This window comes from Trichechus manatus, unplaced genomic scaffold (genome assembly GCF_000243295.1).
Source record: "Trichechus manatus latirostris isolate Lorelei unplaced genomic scaffold, TriManLat1.0 scaffold00009, whole genome shotgun sequence".
In the NCBI taxonomy this organism is placed as follows: domain Eukaryota; kingdom Metazoa; phylum Chordata; class Mammalia; order Sirenia; family Trichechidae; genus Trichechus; species Trichechus manatus.
Window position 1 is genome coordinate 11069411 of NW_004443945.1, and position 22685 is coordinate 11092095.

The window sequence follows — 22685 nt, forward strand, 5'->3', positions numbered from 1 at the left end:
GAAGGACATCATGTTTGGTAAAGTAGAGGGTCAGAGAAAAAGAGGAAGACACTCAATAAGATAGATTTACACATTGGCTGCAACAATGGGCTTAAACTTGACAACGATTGTGAGGATGGTGCAGGACAGGGCAGTGTTTCTTTCTCATGTACATAGAGTCGTTATGAGTCAGAACCGACTTGAGGCTACCTAACAACAACAACAACAATCACATGGTCTGTAAGGCAATGAGGTAGTCTGGTAAGTGGCAAGGATCTCTGTAAACAACCTTGAAGTATTAGGGCAACTCTGACATGCACTGAGGAACGAAGTGTCAACTATATGTACATCTTAGGGGGAAAAATGGAAGCACGGGACTCAGTTATCCAATAATATCTATCTTTTTGCAATTCTTTAATTGTAACTTTCTTTCTTCCTCTTTCCCTTCCCTTTAACTTCCTTAACAAATATTTATTAAGCTTACACTCTAGGTCAGGAATTTTGCTAGACACTTTGTGTCTTTACAGAACTCTTTCCCCACAATAACAACCCAGCCCATGCACCTGAAGGACACTGCATATACCCAATGGGTCCAGAAGTCATACAACCTAGGATTGAATCTCAGGTCTACCTCTTACCAACTGTGTAGGCTTGGGCAAGTTACTAGATTCTCCAACTGCTATATCTTCCTTTGTAACTTGAGAATGATAGTTACGTATTTATCTTTAGTTTATGATAAAGATTAAATGAGATGATCTATGAAAAGAATTTTATATCTGGAATGTAGTAATTGCTCAGTAAATCTTAGTTATTATTCTCTTATTGTTTTTAAGATTCATCATGATGCCTCCTTAAACCATCTATGAACTAAATCCCAAGGCTGAATTGTTACCTTCTGGGATCTCATAGCATTTTGTGTGTGGGTGACTCAGAGATAAAGAAAGGATTTGCTTTCCAGTTGCTTCAAGGTCAGCCTCAACTGTAGACAGCTTCCTTACGCAGGTCATGCACCCCCCCGCCAGGGCAGCCCACATCCGGCCAAGGTACGTGAACAAGGTAGAGATTTAAAGCCCAGCCTGACATGGAACAACTCAGATGGGCACTATTTGCTCCAGAACAACCCGCTGTAACGCGCTGACCAATGTTTTGGCTGACCTTCAACACAATTTGATTTCTCCCTCTGCCCAATTCTGCTTCCACCCCATCCTTCAACAGGTGTCCATTCCTAATAAACATACCCCAAACTCCATCTCAGTATCTGCTTCCAGACAACCCAACCTGAGACTGCATCACAGTTGTGTTCTATTAGTTAGTTTACTTACCCGAATATCTGACACAGTGACTAGATCGTAAGATCCTTGTAGAGGGAGGAAAACCTCATTTAGCTCTATATCCTCAACACTCAGCAAGCAGTGATTAAATAGAAGACACCCAATCTAGATTAGTTTATTGAATGATGAAAAAGTAAAGAATTAGCTTGATGGTATTTTTAACATGTGTTCAGGAAAACCCAACCATTATTAAAATTATTATCATGTTTCATGTTAAGATACTTCCAATGAATGAGGTAACAGTTCTTTTATAAACTGCATGTACAACATTAAAGGAAGTAAATTTTATCAGTAAACTCAACACTGCTCTGGACAGCATCCTCCTAACCTCTTAACAGTTGGAACAACTTTTTTTTTCTTTCCAGTGCTCACGGCATGTATTTGGAGAAATCAAATAATGAACAATGTATGTACGACATCTGGTGGCTCCCAGATTATGTTACATCAACCTTGCTGGGAGTCTGAGCCACAGAACTTGGTGATCATATTAACCTGAACCTTTTCTGATATTGGAAACCCTACACGAGATTAACTATAGGTCAGTCTGCCAGTGCTGAGAGGATAAGAGCTACTACATTTGCCAGAGTTGCCAGTTGTGATGAACATAACAACTCCATTCCTTAAATCCTTTGGTTTATACTGTAGTCATAATTAATAATCATTCATCCAATTAAATGTTCTTGGTCTGGGCCTCTGGCCAATTCTATGTCATAAGAGGTGATAAGACCTATTAGCTATAAGCCTTAAATTAACCAGCATCAAACCCAAGGGAAGTATGTTGCCAAAATGAGCCGACTCCCTTCTAATTCCATGCCATCATGACTGATGCTAGAAAATATCTTCATTACCTTGCGGCTGTTATGATCAGAAGAACAGATTTAAAAGCTACAGTTATGACGATAAAGCTTACGACTTCGTGTTTTTTCAACCATTGGTGAATTAAATGTAGAAGTTATTTTAAAGTCTATATAAGTATTATGTTGTTGTTGTTAGGTACTGTTGAGTTGGTTCCAACTCATAGTGACCCTATGCACAACAGAACAAAAACACTGCCTGGTCCTGTACCATCCTCACAATTGTTGTTATGCTTGAGCCCATTCTCACAGCCACTGTGTCAATCCATCTCACAGAGGGTCTTTCTTTTTATTGCGGACCCTCTACTTTACCAAGCATGATGTCCTTCTCCAGGGACTGGTCCCTCCTGATAACATGTCCCTCCCGATACCATGCAAGTATTATGTGACCTAATATAAACTTATACACATATAAAACATCTAGAGACAGGAAGAATAGAATAAAAATCATGGAAGAATATTTTATTCTACTGGTGATATGATTATAACACACTTTGGTGACCAACACTTTGCTTTGATTTTTAAAAAATTCTCTGAGAAAAGAAACATGAAGAGCAAAACTCAGTTATTCATTGATATATAGCTGGACTAAAGGTGAGATTATTTTTAGTTGTGTTGTTTGGGTAATTGATTTTCTTCTACCCTTAATTATTCATGCATTCTTATAACCTTTGTTGAAAACAAAAATTTTAAATAATATATGGATAGGTAGATCATACATCAGGGAAACAGAAAAAAAATCAAATCAAAATTTAGGAAACATTTGCTAAGTATCTGCAGGAAACAAAAGAATATCCACTGAAGCTAAGTTAATGTTTGATGCATTTCACATGGATTTGAGCATATGTTACTTTGAAATGGGCTAAAACTGCAGACCTTCCTTTGAACCGCAAATCCTCAAAAATAAGAACTGCTGAAAAAGGTCAGCAAAGTTAAGTCACCATGGAAATCCAGGCAGTTTTACACTCTTCACTTTTAAAGTTGACAAGTGTCACTGGGTTGAGGTCAACACTGGCATTCAAATAAGAATGTAATCTACATTCCTTATAACTAACACATAATAAACAATTTAGAATATTTTATTAATAGAAACCTCAACATACCCTGAATCTTTTGAATTCTCATCTACTATTAATAAACATGGGAACTTTTTCCCAACAATGATATTGGAAAATATATCTTTATTAGTTTTCACATAGGCACATGAATTGTCTGAATTAGCATTACCAGGATTTATTGAACGTGGTTCAGAGAAAAGCCAGGAGATTTTCTGGATCAAGTTACCTCATAGCCGATTTTATTCCACTTGATTTATGATGACTTGTGTATAATCTCATGACTACAGAGTTTACCACAAGAGTTTGATTAGTCAAGAAGGATATGAGACAACTTTTGTTTTTATTGTCTGCTAGGGTACATGCTATAAATTCATGAATTAGTAAACTCATCTAGATATGGGTATACATACTTTGAGTTTCAATTGTCTTTTTGTTTATGTTTATTTCTATTAATCGAACTTTGAATGTAAAACCTTTCCCAAAAGTTACCCTCACTGCTTTCTATTATAGATAAACATCTGTTGAACTTAAATAGGCTGAATTCGTATTTGATCCTTAAGTGCAAGAATTTTATCTTATTTGGCAAAATTTTACTAAACGAATAAAAGTGAAGAATTTTAAATAGAGCTGATTGACAGCCTCATTGAATACAAACCCTAACTTTAATTCCACCACAGAAATTTTGCAAATTCAGAAGTGAGACAAACAAAACATACACGGATGCAATTATTTTTAAAATAATATAGGTGGGCCCAATGTAATCACAAGAGTCCTGAAATGGGGAAGACAGAGGTAGAAGAGTAAGAACTAGAGAGATGGCATTGTGAAAAAGACGAGACAGGCTGAGCCAAGGCATGCAGGAAGCTTCTAGAAGCTGGAAAAAGTAAGGAAACAGATTCTCTCCTAGAGCCACCAGAAGGAACACAGCCCTGCCAAGACTTTGATTTTAGCCCAGCAAGACCTATTTCAGACTTTTGACCTCTAGAACTTTAACATAATAGAATTTGCTTTGTGTTAAGCCACTAAGTTGGTGATGTGTTACAGCAGCAATAGAAATCTGATACAGGGTAAAAGTTCATATGACAAAATCAGCCAAAAATGGAGTCCCTGGTTGGTGCAAACAGTTAATGCACTCGGCTATGAACTGAAAGATTGGAAGTTTGAGTCCATGGAAGAAAGGCCTGATGATCTACTTCCAAAAAACAGCCATTTAAAACCCTATGGAGTGCAGTTCTACTCTGGGAAACATGGGGTTGCCGTGAGTTAGAACTGACTTAAGGGCAACTGGTTGGTTAAGGATAGACTTTATAAGGAATATGCTGCTTTTATATGACGAAAATGACAAAATTTATTGCAAATTGTAAGAGAAATCTAAATAATTAAAGAAGCAAAATAATACAGTTCCATATGTTGTTATTGTTATGGGTCGTCGAGTCAGCTCTGACTCATATGCACAACAGAGCAAACACTGCCCTGTCTTGCGCCATCCTCACAGTTGTTGCTATGCTTAAGCCCATTGTTGCAGCCACTGTGTCAATCCATCTCCTTGAGGGTCTTCCTCTTTTTCTCTGACCCTCCACTTTACCAAGTATGATGCCCTTCTCCAGGGACTGATCCCCACTGATAACATGTCCAAAGTATGTGAGATAAAGTCTTGCCATCCTTGCTTCCAAGGAGCATTCTGGCTATGCTTCTTCCAAGACAGATTTGTTTGTTCTTTTGGCAGTCCATGGCATGTTCAATATCCTTCTCCAACACCACAATTCAAAGGCGTCAATTCTTCTTCAGTCTTCCTTATTCATTGTCCAGCTTTCACATGCATATGAGGTGATTGAAAACACCATGGTTTGGGTCAGTGCACCTTAGTCTGCAAGGTGATATCTTTGCTTTTCAACACTTTAAAAAGGTCTTATGCAGCAGATTTGCCCAGTGCAATGTGACTGCTGCTTCCATGGGTGCTGATTGTGGATCCAAGTAAAATGAAATTCTTGACAACTTCAATCTTTTCTCCATTTATCACCCATGATAAGCAACCATGATGTTGCTTATTGGTCCAGTTGTTAGGATTTTTGTTTTCTTTATGTTGAGGTATAATTCATACTGAAGGCTGTGGTCTTTGATCTTTATCAGTAAGTGCTTCAAGTCCTCTTCACTTTCAGCAAGCAATGTTATGTCATCTGCACGATGTAGGTTGTTAATGAATCTTCCTCCAATCCTGACGCCCCATTCTTCTTCATATAGTCCAGCTTCTCAGATTATTTGCTCAGCATGCAGATTAAATAGGTATGGTGAAAGGATACAACCCTGATGCACACCTTTCTTGTCTTTAAACCACACAGTAACCCCTTGTTCTGTTCAAACGACTACCTCTTGATCTGTGTGCAGTTTCCTCATGAGCACAATTAAGAATTCTGGAATTCCCATTCTTCACAATGTTCTCCATAATTTGTTATGATCCACACAGTGGAACACCTTTGCATAGTCAATAAAACACAGGTAAACATCTTTCTGGTATTCTCTGCTTTCAGCCAAGATCCATCTGACATCAGCAATGATATCCCTGATTTCAAGTCCTCTTCTGAATCCGGCTTGAATTTCTGGCAGTTCTCTGTCGATATACTGCTGCAGCTGCTTTTGAATGATTTTCAGCAAAATTTTACTTGTGTGTGATATTAATGACGTTGTTTGATAATTTCCTCATTCGGTTGGATCACCTTTCTTAGGAATAGGCATAAATATGGATCTCTTCCAGTCGGTTGGCCAGGTAGCTATCTTCCAAATTTCTTGGCATAGATGAGTGAGCACTTCCAGTGCTGCCTCTGTTTGTTGAAACACCTCAATTGGTATTCCATTAATTCCTGGAGCCTTGTTTTTTGCCAATACCTTCAGTGCAGCATGGACTTCTTCCTTCAGTACCGTTGGTTCCTGATCATGTGCTACCTCCTGAAATGGTTGAATGTTGACCAATTCTTTTTGGTACGGTGACCCTGTGTATTCGTTCCATCTTCTTTTGATGCTTCCTGCGTCATTTAATATTGTCCCCGTAGAATCTATCAATATTGCAATTCGAAATGTCAGAAGAGACTCTGAAACTTGCTCTTGAACATCGAGTAGCTAAAATGAAAGGAAGAAATGATGAAGAAAAAGAGCTGATTTTTCACCACTAATCATTTTTTTAACCTCTTGACATATTTCTGCTGAATTCATGGAAAGTATCGTGTCCTTAGAATACTAATTAAAAAAAATCTATTTCCCATTTTAAAAATACTTAGTGACAATCTCATACAGGTTGTTCTTTTATTCATGTTTCAATTAGGCTTTTCCATTGTTAGTGTTCTAAAACAAAAGGGAGTCCAATTTGCAAAATGCCTCAAATTAGAAAAAAAATGAGAGATGGAACAGCCTGTAAGCCTATTACTTGAAATATAAGTTTACAATAATTCTGAAAATGAGAGAAATAGGCCAATGAAGTTATAATATCCAATTAATAAGGAGTTGGCAATACTCCTTAGGACTTTATAATTTTCCAGACAAAACAAACATCCTGTGTTTTAGAACACAGGCTTTGGAGACAGATAACTTTGGTTTGAGTTCTGGCTCCGCCACCTCCAAGCTGTGTGATTTTAAGCATAGAATTAAATCTCTCTAGTCCCCTCTTTGGTAAAATTGGCTTATTAATAGGATGAATATTCTCATAGAGGAATTTTGCAATAATTAAGCCTTGTTATGCAGCCAAATCTCTTCATCCAATACCTAGACGAGAGTGAGTACTTAATAGGTGTTAATTATTATTATTTTTGGTGTTATTAGTATTACTACTACTAAGAAGTTGAAACTACCTTCTCTGAAAGAAATGACTCCTTCTCAAAGAGTTGTATCAAATATTAACTAATGAACTCTGAAATGGTTTGTCTCAAATAATAGAAATAATGAGTCCACTCCCCACAAAGATGCTTATGTGCATAGCTACACAGAATTACTTTACAACATTATGTCAGTGAACTAGATCTCAGATAATAATTTCTGCTGTGTACTGTGATTTTTCTGTCAATCAAGCTGAGCCAGTCACAGTCTATGCAGAAGTGTGTGAGCCAGCCTAAGTGAGTAGCAAATGGATCACTCATCTGTTTACATTATATTTACTATGAGGCTAGAAAATAACTTTCAATCTGGCAGAGCAGTATCATGTTGACAACAAATACTCAGTGATTGCTGTAGTATTTTAGCACTGAAACACCTTTGGGGTCAACTAAATCTACTAGTTCCTGGCTAATTTGAAAGATCAAAATAAATATACTAGAAGAATTATTTTGTATATCAGTAGTCAGACTTTTAAAACAGATACTGCCTGCTTCTTTGTCTTCAGAAAAGATTTAAATTCAAGGTAGAAATAAGCCATTTTAACAGGGAGAAAGTTAACCACTGATAAATCAGCTCCTCTAAATTATTTTACTCTGTATCTACAACTTAAGCAAACTCAATTACCAGAGTTTCAAGTTTCCAGTAGAGTATGTAAAAAAAAAAAAATACATCCTAAATATGTGATCGAAAATATTTTGTAGAGTCAGTGGTATGACAGATTATTTTTTAACCTACCCAGGGAAAAAAAGCTAATGAGAAAATAAATTGTTCCCAGACATTCATGATGCAAAGGATTTTAAAATAGAAATTTAAAACAGAAGTGCACAACATAATTTTAGATGTAGCAAACATGTTTCAAATATTCATAAAATATTGGCTAAAATATACGGATATTTTAAAAGTAAAAATTGTGCAGGGGAGAGCATTGGTGGGGAGGAAGAGGCCACATCTCCACCAATATTGTTATTTTGATGATTTTTCTGTTGCTATATTTAAAGAGAAAATCAGTCCTAGCATGAATTATAATTTTCTCTCCATTGTAGTTAATGGGCACAAATTCCAAGATGAAATAAGAGCTGAACAACATCTTCAATAGCTAATAATTGAGGGTGTCATTGCTACAAAGGGAAGTTCATTAAACTTCAACTGAGACAAATTATATAAATGAGGATAAAATAAAATACCTGAAGAATTTTTAACTGGATCAAATTATATCCAGTTAAAATGAATGGAAGAGGGAGAGAAACATGGCTGATTGTAGCAATGTCTGAGTATATTAACAAAATATTTCTTACAGTGTTTTTGAATTGCTCTCAAGAAATTATGGACATTTCCAACTTGGAACTAATCTAATTACAGCATTCCTTTTAAAAACAAAAATTTTAGAAACTCCTATCATATTGGAATTAATTTTGTGTCTGTAACAGCACATTCTCCAAAATGTCACTGCATTAATAAAATCATTGGAAACAATAAACAAAAAATACTTTCCACATATTGTAAAATGGTACAGCTATTTATTACCATGTGACCCAGCGGTTCCGTTCCTAGGTATATACCCAGAAGAACTGAAAGAATGAACACAGATACTTGTACACCAGTGTTCATTGTGGCACTGTTCACAATAGCCTAAAAGTGGAAATAGCCTAAATTTCCATAAACAGATGAATGGATAAACAAAATATGGTAAATACACACAAAGGAATATCACTCAGCCATAAAGGGAAATGAAGTCCTGGTACACGTTACAATATGGAAGAACTTTGAAAATGGTATGCTGAGTGAAGTAAGTCCCAAAATGCAAATATATGATCCCACTTATACAAAATATCTAGAATAGGCAAGTGTATATAGACCAAAGTTCATCAGTGGTTGCCAGGGGAGGACTGAAAGGAGGGAAAACAGGGGACTCATTACTTAGGAAACACTTAACTTCTGTTAAGAGAAATGGAAAAAATTAGAAATGGATAATTGTGATGGTTAAACAACATGATAAACATAATTAACGTCACTTAATTGTACATGTGAAAAATGTTGAAATGACAAATGTTTTGTTACATATATATTTAGCATAATAAAAAAATCCTTCCCACAGATGGTTCAAATATGTAGGAGATATGATCAAGGAAACTGATTTTTTTTCTCAATATTAATAAGAAATTTTATAACTGCTTCTATTTACATTGTAAAATTGCCTCTCCATACAACTTTCCTGAAATGGCTTTTTCTTTTATATTTACCTTAACTTTCATGAAGGTTAAATAGATTTAAAGGTATTCTGTTTTCTATTAAATAACATATTGTGGAACTTCCCACTCTTTCTTGTCTCAATTCTATAAAAAAGGAAAAATAAGGAAATAAACTAAAATAAAAATACATTAAAGGCCTATTCCTGCATGAATGTGATACCTCTTTTATCGATTACTTATTTGTCAGGGAAAATGGTGGAGCTATGGAATGGCATAAATTATATGTTGAAGATGATTGATAGAGAAATAGGGAGAATTTATTCATTAACTGCTATTACTGATATGGTAAACATTATCTCTTATCCCAACCAAGAAATTTTGAGAGTGAAATCAGAATGCTGTTAATAATTATGGTGGGAAAATAAGTGTAAATTAGGCCTTTCCCAGGCAAACTGGGATACATACTCGCCCTAATTATTAAGCACCTGTTAACGTGCAAAGCATAAGGATTTTTTTAAAGGTAAAATGGTGAAAATGGTTGCTGTTCAAAGTCTAGCAAGTGCAATGAGTAAATCAGTCCTGTAAAAGTGAGGGCTACACCAGCCTAGGTGTATACCCGAGATGATACTTCTGTTATCCCTTTTTAACTCAGAGATTAGCTTAAGATCTATTACTGTTTGGGCAGTTTTATGGCAACAAGTCACAGTGACTCCCCACCTTGGCTGTCCTCGTGGCTGTCCTTCATTCTGCCACACAGATGTCATGCATTTAAGTAAAGTACACATGAATGTCCTTGTTATCTAGTTTTCAGTGTTTGCTCATTCTCTGAGGATTTATGATATAAGTGGCATTTATCTTGACTCTCTACACTGGCACTTCTAAGTAAATAATAATTTCTTAAATTGCTTACAGTATGCTGGGCACTGTTCTATATATTGGCCTCTTTACATATACTGACTCATGTAATCTTGAAAACAGCCCTGTGACACTGATCCTATCATTATCCCCGTCATATAGATGAGGAAACTGAGTTTCAAACAGGTGAATTAACTCATCCTAAGTCACCCAGCTAATAAGCAGAGAAATCAGTATTCAAATCCAGAATCTGGGATTTGGCTCCAAACTCCATGCTCTTAAACACTGCACTTTACTGGATTTAGCAAAATACCAGACTCAAATTCTTGGACTTGGCAATTATGGATTAATACCGTTTACCATCACCTCATTTGAAAAAAAAGTATGTTAGATGTTGCTAATCACTTATACAGCTAAATCTGCTCCCTCATGGCTGGTTATCTTCTAAAAAAGAGTGTGTATGCCTAAAATTAAGAATCTAAAATTGCTTGGAGGGTAAATTGCCCTTTTCACAAGACAAATATATAGTTTAGGAGTCTATATAAGGATTGGAGAAGAGACAGTTAATTGAGCTTCAAAATCCACAGGAAGTCCACCATCCTTTATCCAAAAGTACAATCAGTTGAGTGCTCCAAGTATCCATCATTCCAAATCTACCTCTCAAAAGACCAAACGTAGATGGTTGGTTCAATCAAAATCTTCAGTCAGGAAAGTTCTTTAACATGCTGCTCATGTAAGGATGCCTGGCTTGCGTCTAGTGTTTTGAGTAAGTTTAAACTATACTTCAATTCCTCAGCTCTAAGTAGATGTAATTGCTAGAATAGTACTACTCGGATAATTGTATAAAAAATTGAATAATCACAGGAACATGAACGAAGAGGGTGTTCCTGTGTCTACTGTCTATATGACACAGAATTGTATTCCACCAGAACGTCCTAAGTATTCTGCCCAACTGGGTGGGTTGATGCTATTATACGTGTTTGCTAACTGAGAATTAACCAGAGAGTCCTTTTCTACTTGAATTGTTGAAACGCATTCTAAATTGTAATTTTTTACTTTCCTGTTTTCATAAGTTTAGACAAAAGATCTTAAAGTACCTCCACTAATTTCTTAAGGAGACAGTATAATGCAGTAAACTCAGAATAAGAACTGGATTCAGTACTCGCTTTGGCAGCACATATGCTAAAATTGGAAAGATACAGAGCCCCTGCTCAATGATGTCATCCAAATTCATGAAGTGTTCCATATTTAAAAAAAAAACAAAACCTAGGTTCATTTCCTGCCTACTCCTGTTATTTATCTGAGCAAAACATTTAACAACTTATACCCTGGTTTCCTAAACTGTAAGGTAGGGATGATAATCTCTGACCGATTTAATTTAAGGGATTGGTTCAAAATTAAAATGGCACATGTATACGAATATACTTTGTAAATTATAAAGCTCTATACAAATATACATGGTCATTAATTTGAGATATTGGTAACTGGGCAGTGTGAACATATCTCAGGGTATAACCTGGAAACTATTGAGAATTTTTCCATCTCTGATATTAGCTGTTTTTTTTCTTACTGCATTTGACTTCTGTGATGGAACCTAATTGAATGCTGAGGTCGTGCTGCACATTATTCTTTCTGCACTGACCTTCAGTTAATTGGGCTGTGTGAGAAGCTAGCTGTTGTTCATACTTACATGCTCTGCCCAATTATGAAAATAATTGTGTCCCTTAGTCTGTACTGCTGGTGAACATTCTCTGGATATTGGTTGGGATCCTTGATTATAAAGTGTTATACTAGTAATTTAACTGTACCCCTAGTTGATCCTATTTTATTCAGATTATATCAAAATCCTTAGAACTGCAAAGTTGGATGCATTTTTCTGGGAAGTCCTGGGTGATGCAAACAGTTAAAAGCGCTCAGCTGCTAACTGAAAGGTTGGTTGCTTGAGTCCACCTAGAGGTGCTTCAGAAGGAAGGCCTGGTAGCCTATTTCCAAATAATCAGTCATTGAAAACCCTATGGAGCAGACACAGTTCTACTCCGACACACGTGGAATCACCATGAGTCACAGTCAGCTGGACGACAACTGGTTATTCCTGTTAGAATGATTTTCTTTTCTAAGTCCTGGTTAATGGAGTTCTTTGCATATGATAAAACATTTTTTAGATGTCACATATTTGATACTGATAAAAACTGTGAACTCATTATAGGCAAAAACCTCCATTCAGATATTATCAATGTGGACACATCTTCTTGACCTGATCCCCAAAACTAGGGTTAAACAGAAATACAGGATTTAAAGCTGAACCAAGGCTAAATTATTCACTGATACAAGATTAGTTTAAACCTGAACATAATTGTAGTTTGAAACTTTGAAGCACTGAGGTGGTGTATTTCTCATATTTATATTTATTTAAAGATATCAGTGGATGTATTTTGAAAAGTCTTCAGTTAGAAAATACATTTAGAAATACCCACTTTTTACAAGCACACAAGTCAGAAGACCTCTAAAGAAATTATGTCAGATTTCTTCCTTCACCTTTTTGGTCCTTTGTAAAATCAGTTTTCTCCATTATTGCATTCTCTTTATTTTTTCCCACTCCTCCATGTTTATTTTGGCCTTTTTACAAGGTCCAAATACTTTCAAAGGGCCTTAATATAGGCTTATAAAATGTTAAGAGTTGGAAAGGAACTTAGACATCAGTGTGTCCTCTCTCCTTTTATCTGTATGTAAGGGTGAAACATTAAAGAACCATAAACACCAACAAATGAATTACAAAGACCTACTATGTGTAAACTTCTACTAGATATTTCTCCTTCTTTTTCTTTTTCCTCTTCTGCCCCCCACCCCCCGCCCCCATCTAAATATATTAGACTAACCAACTGGTCACAAACTTGTAGACAGCTCTAGTTTTAATTTTGCCACTAATAAAAATGATCGTATATAAATCATTTAAATTATCTGATTCGATCTGTCATCTGGAAAAGGAGGTTCAACTATATAATCCTGAGGTTTCTCCTAATACTAAAAGTTTGAAGCTATCTGTTATACTTTTACTATCTGCTTTTCAATTTAAGTAAAACTGGAATTATACTGTCGTTGTTCTAATACTCAAAGCTAGAAATTAGTAATTGGTTTTTGAATCTGCTTGTGTAAGTGACTGTAAAAGTTTCAAAGGGGCTTAGAGAAATATTTCCTGACCTAAGATAGTAAGCAAAAATTTGAAAAACATTCCTCAGTCACTCCTAAAAACATACAGACTGGGATCATGTTGATACATCCACAACCACATTTTACTAACAGACAGGAAGAGCAAGGAGTCAGTGAGCAGGTTGAGGATATAAAGCAGATCTGAAAACATCTCTCCCATGAAAGAATTGCAGCAATGAAACTAAAATAGTGCCATACTCCCTTGATCATGAGAGAATGAGTGATAGTGCCCTTTAGTTCATGGGCGTGAGTATGAAAATGATAACAATTATTTATCAACACAATCCTGCAATTTTTGTAAGTTGATTGTGAGAGATTTTCCAGATTCTTTCAAAGATTCATTGCACATTTTCTGGTCTACTCCACAGAGCATGTAGCTTAGGATATTATGTCCAAATTATACAAGAGTTAAAAAGTAGTCTTTTCTAAACTGATCTGAAAGATCTTTATTAGAGTAAGTTCAAGATTAAACTGATAACATACATCACTGTTGGGTCATTTTGAGACATTATTACCAAATAACATCAAGTTCCTAAAAAAAGAGATTTTATGAAAGGTAAAATATGTCTGTATCCCACAAAACCAAACCAAACCTGTTGCCGTCGAGTCAATTCTGACTCATAGCGACCCAATAGGACACAGTAGGACTGCCCCAATAGGGTTTCCAAGGAGAACCTGGTGGATTCAAACTGCTGACCTTTTGGTTAGCAGCCGTAGCTCTTAACCACTGCGCCGCAAGGGCTCCTATATCCCACAAGAAATATGCAAATCCCATTTAAGATAATTGATCAAACAACAAAATTTTCATCAGTTATATTTGAATTAATCAAACTGTCAAGTTTTATAGCAGACAACCAGAAATGGAAGCTCCTTCTACACATCAGTTGCTTTTTTATTGCTTTAGCCTTTTCACAAGAATATTCTTTTAATTTAAGAAATTATAGAGGATTCCAATTCCATATGACTCTGGGACCAAGCCTTCAGAATTGAGCCAGGTCTGATAAGAAGTCAACTCAAAGAGATGGAAAATGAACTTGAGGTTATGTAACTTTTTTTTTCCAACTTAGAAATGGAAATAAAAAAAACCACTCGGTGTCAAGTCATGTGTTGCAGAATAGAACTGTGCTTCAACATTAATTTTAATAAGAAAATCTAAAAGTGAGGAAATCTATAAAAAGTTGCTAATGAGTGAGCTCCCTTAACCTTCTCAAACTCAAATTTTTGTCTTCACACAGAAAAAGGTATCCCTTCCTCCTCCAAAGCTAGCTCCAACATTTATGACTTTGATCATGTATACATGCAGGAGCTCCATTATCTTGTTTTATTAAGTCGTGCCTTTCTCTCTTACACCTTCAATTTCATGCTCTTCACTGAATCCTTCCACTCAGCCTCTGACCATTCAAAATTATCCCCCATTAAAAAGCAGAGAAATACAAAAATCAAAACTTTCTGAACTCACAGCTCCTAAATTGCACTTTTTGCTTTCATCCCAATGCTTCAGAAGTCTTGAAAGACAAGTTTTCATATATGCCTTCATTTCTTCACTGAACATTCCCTCCTAAATCTTATAGTATTTGCTTTCCAACCTTATTTCTACAAAAAGTGCTTGTTTGATATTCACTTATGACCTCATAGGCATCAAATTGTGGATCTTCTCTGATCTTCTTATATATCCATGTATTTGACATTTGTAGATCGTTCTTTTTCCTTCTTTGTTGCTTCTTCATCTGCACTATCTAGACACTCTCCAAAGCTATGTGTTTAAATTTCATATTTTCTTTTTCTCCACTTTCTCCCTGGAAAACCTTATTCAGTCAATATAATGATAGCTATCATTTCTTGGTGGCACAGTGGTTAAAGCAATGGACTGCTAACCAAAAGGTCAGTGGTTCAAAAACACCAGCAGCTCCACGGGAGAAAGACGTGGCAGTCTGTTTCCTTAGAGATTTACAGCCTCGAAAACCCTATGGGGTTGCTATGAGTTGGAATCAACTCCGTGGCAGTGGGTTATCATTTCTAAACATAACCCTCTCAAATCTATAGGTCCAACTTGACTTCTTTACTGAACTCCAATATATAATATCCAAATACTTACTAGATATCTTTAATGTATGCTCTGGAAGCATCTCAAATTCATCTTATCCAAAATTTAAGCTCCTCGGTGTACATTCTCTAGCACTCGTCTCTGAATCACTATTGTCTTAGTGACCCAGGCTTAAAATCTACATGTCCTTGTTCTATCACTCTTTGGTCTTCACATCTCATCAGAAGACACTGAGCTTTGTTAAAAAAGCTTCCCTAATTCTCTCACACCCAAATTGTCCTCCCTCTTCCCCATTCAACATCTACCTCTCCAATCTAATTTACACACACTTGGTGGATTAATCTTCTCAAGTATAGTTCTAACCATTCACCTCTTTATTCAGAAACTTACAACTCTCGACTACTCACAGAATAAGGTTCAGACTTCCAGCCACAGTTTGGCTTCAAAATTTTTTTTATCAAGCTATTCTCATGGCTTCTTTGTTCATGCAACATAGAATTATTTGATACTCCCCACAATATCCCACACCTCCTGTCCCTATATATTGGAAGATGTTATTCACTCTGCCTAGAATTCTCTATGTCTGCCAACTCTTTCATCCAACCATGTCTAGGTTCTACTCATTCTTCAAAGGATTAACTCAAATTCTGTTTTTTATTGTGAAATATTTCTTAGTCTTCCAGCTGGAAGTAATTTCTCCCTTTTAAGAAATTCTAGATTATTTTATCTTTATTTCATCTATGGCACTGGCAACTTAGTTTTCTGCTGTTGTAATTATTTTAATGCAATTTCAGCATTTATTAAACACTCGCATGTATCAGGCATATTGGTAGACACTAGGGATGCAAAATTGTATTAGACAGGGTTCAAATCCTCCTGAAGCCCTCATTCTAATAGGTTTAACTTCCCTAACAAATGCAAACAAGAAAGCATTTTGAACAGAAAAACATAGTTACTTCCCCAAAGATGGTCATTAAAGAATTAGGAAAAATTAGCTGATGGAGAAATTAGGGGTAACAAGAAGAATATGATCAGGAGAAATCACAAAATGTTCTTGCCTTTAAGTCATCACCACAGACAGAGGGTTCTCATAACCTTCCATTACTGTGCATGCACCAGTTTATGCTAAATTTTGCTAGTTCAATTTCATTCTATTTTTTTTTTCTTCTTCTCTTTTCTTCCTCTCTTCCTCAATCACTGAAGTAATTACTTTTTTTTATAAATGAAAGGGAAAAGGAAATAATTTTTTTGTAAGGACAGGCTTTGAAGGTTTCCATGTAAGAGTAAATTGGAGAGTACTCCTCAATACAGACATGCTAATAAAGAAGTGTTTTGTAAAAGATTGGTCACAAATAACTTGTCTAATGAGACAATGGCTATTGAGTTCAACATTCTCCATAAAAGTAGTTCTCAAATGTTAAGGTGTATCAGCATCACTTGGAGAGTTTATTACAACACAGATCGATGGGTCCCCACTTCCAGAATTTCTAGTTCAGTAAATCGGAGGTTGTTGTTAGGTGCCATCAAGTTGGTTCCAACCCAGAGAGACACTATGTACAACAGAATGAAAAACTGTGCGGTCCTATGCCATCCTCACAATCGTTTTTGTGCAGGAGCCCATTGTTGCAGCCACTGTGTCAATCCATCTCGTTAAGGGTCTTCTTCTTTTTCACTGACCGTCTACATTACAAAGCGTGATGTCCTTCTTCAGGGACTGGTCCCTTCTAATAATATGGCTAAAACACATGAGACAAAGTCTCGCCATCCTGGCTTCTAAGGAACATTCTGGCTGTACTTCTTCCCAGACAGATTTGTTCGTTCTTTTGGCAGTCCATAGGATATTCAATAGTCTTCTACAATACCATAATTCAAAAGCATCCATTCTTCTTTGGTCTTCCTTATTCATTTTACAGCTTTCACATGCATATGAGGTGATTGAAAATACCATGACTTGGGCCAGGTGCATCTTAGTCCTCAAGGTGACATCTTTGCTTTTTAACACTTTAAAGACTTCTTTTGCAGCATATTTGCCTAATATAATATGTTGCTTGATTTCTTGAACGCTACTTCCAAGGGCTTTGATTGTGGATCTGATTTAGGGCCCAAGAATTTACATTTGAACAAGATCTCAGGTCATACTGATGCCACTGTTTCAAAGCACCAGACTTTGAGAATCATTTCACAACAGAAATCTGCTCACTGAATATTTTAAAGATCTTTCCAAGTGTATCCATATCTTATGAGTTTATATCCTGATAATCTCCTGGCAAGTCTGATTAGAGGTATTAGAACACACATAAAACATCTCTACACCATTAGTTGCCAGTAGTAAGGATAAAATATTAATAAACAACATTTAGTGAAAGCTTATTTTATCAAACTATTCTGTAATAGATAATTTCACTTTTTATATTATAATCTATCAGATAGGTATTATTATCTCCACTTTACAGATATAAAAACTAAGTTACACAACAGTAAGAACTAGAGCCAAGATTCACATGCAGGTTATGAGATTTAAGACTATGAGGTTTTTCCTCCCTTCCTACTACATCATTTGAAATAATAAATTTGTAGAGACCAGAGATGCATTATTCTGGTGTATGACACATAATTTAATTGAATGAGGATAATTAATCAATATATTTTCAAAGGTAATTTTTGCTGCAATTTCTCAGAGAAGAAATTATTACAGCACCACTTTTCCATTCTTTAACTAATAGTCTACCTCCTTCTTTGCCAAAGTTCTATTTCACCATCAACAGATAGCGAGCTCTTGACAGGGGCACACATTAGTCATTTTTATATTCTCCACAGTTAATACCTTGTCTGCCCACATGTAGGCACCCAAAAATCATTTGTTGAGCTGAACTAAACTTAATATGTGTCACATTTTATTTAAGTCTTAGTATCACATAATATCAGCAATAATCAGGTGTAAACACTTAACAACAAAATGCAAGTAATTTTCTAGAAAAGACCAAAAATATTCAAGACTTTATAGGGCATGTGTGTTTTTAATCACTTCTTAGACCCCAATCAATCAATAGCACCATTTTTCTGGAATAAAGTAACAAAATAAAAAACAGAGATACTAAAGTAACATAATAAGACATTAATTCTCTTTCAATAGTGCTTGCTTTATGCCTTGACTCTGAAGAAATTGTACTGCCAGTCACTGAATAAAAGAAAGACTTTTTGTTCTATACAGGTGTTTCCACCCAAATCTAAAGAACAATCACCAATTTCTTCCTTCTTAAGGGCAGAAATATCTCTATTATTCAGATATATTGCATTGATGACATTTTTATCAATGGGGAATAGAAAATTATCTTCACATCTCCATTTCCAAAATGCTGTCCAGAGAAAGTAGTAAAATATCATTGGAAGTCACTAGGAAAACAAATAAAATTAAAATCTTGATTAAAATCCAGATGTTGAAGAGTCCATGGCCAAACTCCAGGGCAAAAAAAAACTATAAATTTCAGGGGCACAGCTGCCAAAGGAATTCAATTTTAAAATTGGTGTTGACAGGAGACCAGCAGTGCAAGATCATAGGACGCAAGAAAGCGTATAATTAGATACTTAATCTGTGACATATTAAAGTTAAGTCAAGTTGATGTGAACCAAGTCATGGCACAGTTTGAAAGGTCGACCAAGGAACTAAAGGTAAAAACAAAAGGATCACACAGCCAAGAGGACCCAAAGCAGCAAATGAATCAAGACATGATTTTGAAGCAGAATGACATCTGCTCTGGTGAGAGTCAGTGGATCATGTCAAGAAGAACCACATCTGAACACAAATAACCTTTATGAATGTAGAAACATATAAATACTCTACACATATACACGTACACGTTACAAAAGACTTCTTTTTCGTTTTCGTTTTTACCTCTGACTTAACTTACCCCCCACCCTCCAAAAAAATGTTGCCATCGAGTTGATTCTGACTTACCCAGAAGCTTGAAAAATTGTAATACTACTAGACCCAAAGCTGCACCATGTGTTTGGGACTTCAAGGTTGCTACATCCATACAGCCATGCATAATAAACATCAAACTCCAGGCTAGAAGAAAAAAGGTAAAAATCAATAACCTGAGCGGACACTAATCAAAGCACAGAGAACATCATGGTGCCCTGTGTTTCTTTGAGACTCAGAGCCAAGGTTCAGTTGAACTAAAACTCACATCTGAAGCTAATGTGTCCAGAGACTTTTTACCTTGAAACAGAAAATTCCAGGATGAACCTAAAGCAACATGTTATGAATGTTAAGTTTTCAGTAAAGCATTAACTGGAATACAGTTTCAGTCATTGTCCCTCAGTATCTGAGGGGGATTGATTATTCCAGGACCCGTCAGAGATACCAAAATCCAAGATGCTCAAGTCCGTTGTATAAAATGGTGTAGTATTTGCATATAACCTACACATCTTCCTGTATACTTTAAATCGTCTCTATATTACTTATAATACATAATACCATGTAAATGTTATGTAAATAGTTGTTAGGCTATATTGTTTAGGAAATACTACAAGACGAGAGGCAAACCATGCTCAAACAACAAGAGCTGGAGAGAGACTGAGGATCTGTGAAACGGCGGGTGGCTATAGCGGGGAATGTCTACACATTACTTCATTCTCATGGATTCAGCGTAGTGTTCAATACGAGGCAAATTCAAGTTTTGCTTTTTGGAACTTTTTTTTTTTTCCTCGAATATTTTCAATCTGCAGTGGGTTGAAACCACCAACGCCAAACCTGCAGCTATGGAGAGTCAGCTGTACTTGCCTGAGTACTAATGGCATTGACGGTCTTTAGAATGCCCTGCCCGGTGTGATTCTTCTTACCGAGGACCAATTACGAGACGTAATTGTTCCCAGAATCTAGACACAGACGTAATGTTCTTCAAAGAAACAGCCATTAAAGCATTAATTAATGGCCAAGATTGATTGAATATATATGTAAAAAAAGTTGAAAGGGTGGGTTGGGGCAAAAAAATATTACTGCCTCTTTTCTTCATGTTCAAGTACACCTGACATGATGCTAAATACCATTTTAAATCTTTTCTTAATCAAATTTTAAATAAACATTTTAAAAATTATATAAAGACTTCAGAATGAATCAGACGTGAACTTATTAGAATGGTTCCTCTGCTGGTTTTGAGCTATATAACTCTAGGTAAGATTCCTACCCTCTAAATAGGATTAAGATATGAGTCATAACAAGCATGAGATAATATGTTGAGATAATATATATCCAGTGCATAATTCAATGTCTGTCATGTAGCCAATGCTCAATAAATTGTGCCCTAAGTGGGATTTACTATGTAGCTAATAAAACATACGTTTCAGTTCGACTCGTTTGTTCAGAATCCTTCCAATGTGTGATTTTGTGTTTTATTTGTTTTGGTATATTTTTGCACAGTAAATAAACTTAACATTAGTACCTAACTTGTAATGTTGTATGTATTCTTTTTCTTAAAGACAGCCTCCTGAGTTGCGCTTTAAGTCCCACAAAACCTGAATCTACCCCTAATTGTGCCTATAGTTATTATAATCACAATTAATCATGAGATTCAGTTACTAACACTAAAATTCACTCTAATTGGACCATTTTTCCTAGCTCAAAATGATTACAAACACTTGCTTTTAAAGAAAATAATTACATGAATCTGAGCTCATGATTAAGTCGGTACAACCAGCTTTGTTTTTAAAATAGTTACTGCTTAACAATAAGTTTGTGTTTTAAAGACAGTGACTCAATGCCAAAGTGAAGTTAGAAGCCAGGTATTTTTTCAAGTCTGTTGTTTCCTAATAGGCAATTGTTTTATTGAGGAGCCCTGGTGGCACAGTGGTTAAAGTGCTTGGCTGCTAACCATAAGGTCAGCAGTTCTAACCCACCAGCCGCTTGGCAGGAGAAAGATGTGGCAGGCAGTCTGTTTCCGTAAAGATTTACAGCCTTGCAAACACTACGGACCAGTTCTATTCTGTCCTGTAGGGTCACTATGACTCAGAATCGACTCAACGGCAATGGGTTTCTATTGAATTAAGTCAGACGGAGTTTTGAAAAGCTTAGCATACTGTCAAAACCTCAGTGTATCTGGAGAAGAAAGAAGTCAATAGTGTTTGAACCTAGGGATATGGAGAGCAGACACATAGAGTTGAGAAGAAGGAAACTGAGTTGAAGTGATGTTGGATCCAACCCAAAACTGTCAAGCCAGGTAAGACGTTTACAGAGGCTTTGTCTTCCCAGAGTCGTAACTTTCAAATCAAAACTCCTAGAATGAAGAGAAGTGTCCAGTTACCAATACATAATTTACTCAAATATACAAGAGTAAGGGGAGAGAGAGAGACAGAGGGTGAAGGAGAGGGAAGGAAGAAGTGAGGGAGGGAGGGAAAGTAAACAATGTGAGGAAATCTGCCCTCCTTCCACTAGATGAGTCATGAGTGGTAGCTGAGAGCCATGAATCTGCTGTCCCTTCTCTTGATTTCCAATCCCATGACCCTCTCATATTAGGAACATCTCGTAACCTAGTGTCACAATATACAAAGCCCACAACTTAATCTGGTGCTTAACCTGAAGAAACAGCTATGCTCCAGCCCTGGAGTGGTTTACTGAATGAGAGTATGCCTCTATACTGTGCTGCATGCTTGGATGGAGAGATTTCATAGGTTATTTTCATTACAGTTGATTTTTCTTTACACCCTGGCTTGAGAAATCACTTCTTAACTAAGAAGTGATTCTACCATATCCCAAGATAGGATCATTTCCAACCAAGATTCCACAACACAAGAAGGAGGGATGCAAGCATATGTAGCAAATACAAAGAATCAGGTCATTAACATCCAGATATGCAAAAATAGAATGCCTCTATATTTTTCTATAAATCAGTTTGATGTCTTTCTCAAACCCCTATCCTACCTGATTTTAGCAAATTGCAGTTAAAATTAGTTAAGTTTAAGCTAGCCATCCAAGACTTTCCATTCCCCATCTTTCTTTCCCAAATTCTTAGGTTCTCACATAATTTTGTAGGATTAGTGAGTGGGAGGGAGTGGAGCTGGTCACTAATTAGCATCTGGTCACCCAGTTACGTATGTACCTTCTCTGGTTCCTGGCATATCATTCTCCCAGGCTGACATCCACCAACATGTCCATTATCTCATTGGTCACAGTCATTGTTCCACAAAGTCTATGTTCTCCTCTCCATACTAAAAAGTCCTTTCTCAGACACATGAGGAAATGCTCGCGATCACTAGCCATTAGAGAAATGCAAATTAAAACCACAATGAGATACCATCTCACCCCGGCATTA

The 22685-nt window shown here is 36.2% G+C and overlaps 2 pseudogenes; both read left to right on the forward strand.

Moving 5' to 3' along the window:
- Positions 1-22685, forward strand: part of LOC105756952 (Krueppel-like factor 8) — a 62083-nt pseudogene that overhangs the window by 11849 nt on the left and 27549 nt on the right.
- Positions 11286-11379, forward strand: LOC111819485 (uncharacterized; annotated as a pseudogene).